At 37.1% G+C, this 4,929-nt stretch overlaps 1 pseudogene; it reads right to left on the reverse strand.

The window, feature by feature from the left end:
- Positions 1-625: 625 nt before the first annotated feature.
- On the reverse strand, positions 626-2,047 carry LOC141600767 (ATP synthase subunit a-like; annotated as a pseudogene).
- Positions 2,048-4,929: the final 2,882 nt, after the last annotated feature.

A 4,929-nucleotide genomic window follows, 5' to 3' on the forward strand; every position in this document is an offset into this window, starting at 1 on the left:
AGAGGAAAGGTATCCCTTTACCTTTCCACTCAAGTGTACGGCATCTGCCGTGCTTAGGCCCCTTCTTCCCTTTCCTAATGAAGGAGTCCACCGCCCACCTTAGTAGTCTCAAATAAAGCGTGCAGGCTTGCCTCTTTTTTTTAGTGGATGATTCACTACCGAAGCAAAGAAAAGGAAAAGGGGGTACTACGATCCCTCTGCCCCACGCATCTAACCAGCTCGCGTGGTTCACCGGTTCCACCAACTAGATCCTTAGAGTGATTCAGTCGATATAGAGGTGCGCTTGAAGTGGGGGGTGTGTTGCCCTTATATTATATAGTCGGGCTCTTCCCCATAAGACTCCACCGTCTGGGCATAAGCGCCCTCTTGCTACCCATATGCGAGGCGTCGTCTTAGCCTTCCCTGACTAGGATCGCTCCCAGCCTCCCACACCTGTAGTGTTCGTGATCGGCCTCCTCAACTGTGTATCGATCGAAAGGCAGGGCGGCACAGCCCCCAACCAAGGGAGTGGTTACGTCTAGTATGTCCTCCCTTATTCCCGACATGCTATGATGCCCCGTTGTGGGTCCTTTCGGGTCGAGTCCGTATCGCCGTGGAGCAATAGCCACGTTCGGATCTGATCTATCTACTCGGCAATTCTTCCAGTGACTTCACGGTCGCCAAAGAAGCCCCAAGAAGCATCAAACATTTTCGATGAAATCCATGGAGCAATTCTTAGATAGCAAGCACTAGCTCCCGGTGCGACTTCATAAAAAGCAAGAATAGATAAGATCGAAGATAATGAAACGCATGTAGTAGTCACTATAGCGGTTCCTTCTGATCCTAGAAAACGCCCGAAAAAACCTGCAACGGAACTACCAAGCAAGGGCAAAAAGACTATTAGTAAATACATAATTTCGAGTGGGATCAAACAATCAAAAATCAGACAATGACAGAGCGGCGAGTGATATATTGATCGACGTCCGAAGAAGGCTCGACCAAAGAAAGAAGTCACAAGGCAAATTGTAAGCCCCAATGACAAACGAACCTAGGCGCGCCTAGGCGCGGAGCATTTTCGGGGACTAGGCTCCTTTTTATTGAAAAAAAAAAAAAAGCAATGAACCCTGCGATGGCTACTGAAGAACCTCCCTTTACTCTAAAAAACGAACCATTTTGATGGAGATTTGTAGCATCATTCAAGTAAATACAAATTAAGATCGTAAAAACATGAGCTTGTAATATAGCTACACCTAATTCAAGACCGGTTAATGCAAGAACTATAAATAAAGGACCAAGATCTCCTTTGAAATATAAAAGATCATTCATACATAGCATAGTCCAAGCAAACCCACTTAAAATCTTTACTGAACTATGATCGGCCACCATATTAGCAAATAACCGTATCCATAAGCTTAATGCGCGAAAACAATGAGGGATTAGCTCAAGGAGTACTAAAAAAGGTGCTAACGGCAGTGGGACTCTTGCAGGTAATGAGAAGCTTAAAAAATAAAGCCCATTTCTTTAAAATCCCACTATACTAATGCCAATAAAAATGGAAAATAAAAGACCCAAAGTAATGAGAAAATGACTTGTAATTGTAAAGCTATAAGGTATCATACCTTGGAGATTACGAAATAACAAAAAATTAAAATTTACCAAGATGCAAGGGAAAATTTTTGTTTAACATTTCCGGAAAGAACCCTTATTTGTTCGTTTACCAGGTTCAGCACGAAATCATAAATAAGCTCTACCAAGGATTGCCAAACATTTGGTACTGAGTTTCCTCCTCCCTTTTTAGTCACAAAATAAAGCAGAAGTAGGACCAAAGGCGAGAGTTAGCAAAGATAAACAAAGATGGATTTGTGAATGAGAAATACAAATTTCCTAGTTTCATAGGAATCAATGGGAGAATGGCAAATTGGTCAAGTGGGCTGTTGGGCACCACCACCCCTATTAGCGCCAGAGCTTCCCTATAGGACTCACTGACTACTCTGTTTGTGTCCAAATTCGTCGCAATGTAATCCATAAACTCAATATTCCGACTTTCTGAATGCGAAGCCTCGGCCATAATCTGAGCCCTTTTATTTATGAGGATCCCCCATCAATTCCTCAAAGCATTGTATAAGACATTGCTTTTCAATGATAGCCTCATCCGTTTGGCTTTTTCCAACAGTACGAATCTTCGAACCTTCTTTTACAACCAATTCTGTTGTTTCTCTCTTTAACTTCACGGGAAAAGCGCATTCCGGCAGTAGGAGGACTACCCAGATCCTTCACTGTTGGCAGAAAAGGACCAGTGCATCGCTCAAACCAATCAAGATCAGTGCCAGAAAATATCTTATTATTAGTGTCACCCGAGAATCGAGTGCGACCGGGCCATAATAGGCCCTGCGACCACTATTTTCCGCGAGCGTGGATGAATTGAACTAAACTCATCCATGAGGCTAACTCATAAGGTAGAGCAATAAAGCAAGATTTTACTTTTAACGCTTTGCTCATAGGGTGAGGCGGATGTGATACTTGGTATAAAGATCAAGCATGAGAACAAGGGATTCTCTTTGACACAATCTCATTACATTGAGAAAGTGTTAAAGAAGTTCAATCATGGAAATTGTTCTCCGGTTAACACTCCAATGGATCCTAGTGTTAAGCTTATGCCTAATACTAATAAAGGTGAAGCTATTTCACAACTTGAGTATTCTCAAGTGATTGGGTGTTTGATGTCGCCTTTGCCGTTGACAAGTTGAGTAGATACACAAGTAATCCTAGCCTTGAGCATTGGGTTGCGGTGAAACGTGTATTGAGGTACTTGAAGCAAACCATGGATTATGGTTTGAACTATGTCGGATTTCCTTCGGTTTTAGAAGGGTATTCCGATGCTACTTGGATCACCAACATGGAGGATCATTCATCTACTAGTGGATGGGTGTTCTTTCTTGGTGGAGGAACTATCTCATGGGCTTCTAAGAAGCAAACTTGTATAACAAGTTCGACTATGGAGTCGGAGTTCATTGCTTTAGCTGCGGCCGGTACTTTGATATTTTTTTTTAAGTCCTTTTTTTCGTTAATAAAAGACGAGAAAACTAAAACTAAAAGTTGTCGAGTTCATGGCTTCTATTGGACATTTATGTCCAACTCTTTCGAGAGGGTTTGAAAGCCGGTGGCTTCAAATTACCTCTATAATTCCAAAGAATGAGATAAGTTAGTTCTACCTTAGTGGATCAATCTAATTTTATTGCCTTATAAAAAAAACCAATATAAATGGCCCATAGACCGGGTTTTAAACCATTTTGTTAAAAACTTCTCATTCATCGATCTTACCAATCATTTGTTAGAAATTGGTAATTTTAAAATGTAAGAATTTACTTTGTGAATAAAAATTATATCTTATCAATATGTATTCTATTAGTTTCTTCTCTTGTTTTTCCTTTTGTTTGTCATAAAAAAATTATATCGAGAGGGCATAGATATTTGCTTCAAAGACTAATATTTTCTGCAATCTTTCAGTGATTTATGAATTATTTTGAGTTTACGTTCAAGTAATCAAAAAGTAATTAACGTCTAATTAAGAATTAAGATGACAAGATAATGTAACTAATGTTATAATAATTGCTTACTTCTTCCGTTCCGATTATTTGTTTATCATTTTTATTGAGAGTGTCTCATTTATTTGTTTACCTTAACTACTTTTAGCACAAAGATTAAGTAAATAGGAGGGTGCCATTTAAAAGATAGTGTTATTAGAAGACAAGTGTACATTAATGAAATTAGATCATCAAATAACACATTAGAGACATGCCTAATAAACTAAGGAACATGCTAAATAATAAAACAACAACCATAACATATTTTTTTCCCTCCAAAACCTCACTCCACATTTTTAACATAGATTTTAGGATTCCTTAAAAATAGGCCCACTAACTAAATAACCCAATATATAAAATTTATGTTGTTAACAAAAAATTTGTACCACCATATTTTATTGTTGTTTTTACTAACTTCTCTATATTTTAAGGTCTCCATAATATCATAACTAGTTTTAGAATTTTGTGGTTTTTTTAAATAATTTTCATATCCTATATAGTATATACAATTGTTTGATGGCATGAATTAAATTTTTTAAGCATCAAATTTTTACTCGATTAGATAATATTGTTTAATCATGCAATTTAGATAATTGTTAGTCTCAAAATCATTTCTTTTACGTTTTTAAACCGGTGTGAATATTTATTTGTTAAAGTGGTCAGTCATGTTGAAGTGTTCATAACTTTCAATCTAACTATCTATACTAATTAATAAAACAATAACAGTTGTCATAGTATCTTGATTAATTTTATTTTACTATGAACTTAATAGGAATAATTATAATAGTTGGGCTTCAACCATCACCTTAAGATTTTGGTTGAGATGGTTCATCTATCATGGTATCAGAGCCAGTGTGATCAAAGGTCACGGGTTCGAAACTTAATAACTCCTCAAAACTTACGAAGTGGAATTTCAGCACACGGTACGGGAGAGCCTGTGCACTAACCACTCTTCATGCCCAATGAACATTTGAGTGATGGAGCGTAATATAAATAATTATAATAGTTGGGCTTCAACCATCACCTTAAAGTTTTGGTTGAGATGATTCATCTATCAGTTTTGTTGCCGATCTTCGATTATCATGTCTTTAGAGAAGGTCTCATAATAAATTTATTATGAGCTTATTTTACAATTATAATACAAACAGTACCACGGGCAATAAAACAGATGAAAACATGGTTAAAAATAAAATGAGTACACTTATTATAAGAATATATACAAAGTTAAAGAGTCGTTTCAAGTCATGATTAACAATATAATTATATAATGGTCATGAAAACGATAAATGATTACAATGTTATATCAATAACTTCTTTAGAGACTATCTCCGATTTCCCTCAAAATATTTTATTAGTTAATGCAATT

The sequence above is a fragment of the Silene latifolia genome, chromosome 9 (genome assembly GCF_048544455.1).
Source record: "Silene latifolia isolate original U9 population chromosome 9, ASM4854445v1, whole genome shotgun sequence".
Classification (NCBI taxonomy): domain Eukaryota; kingdom Viridiplantae; phylum Streptophyta; class Magnoliopsida; order Caryophyllales; family Caryophyllaceae; genus Silene; species Silene latifolia.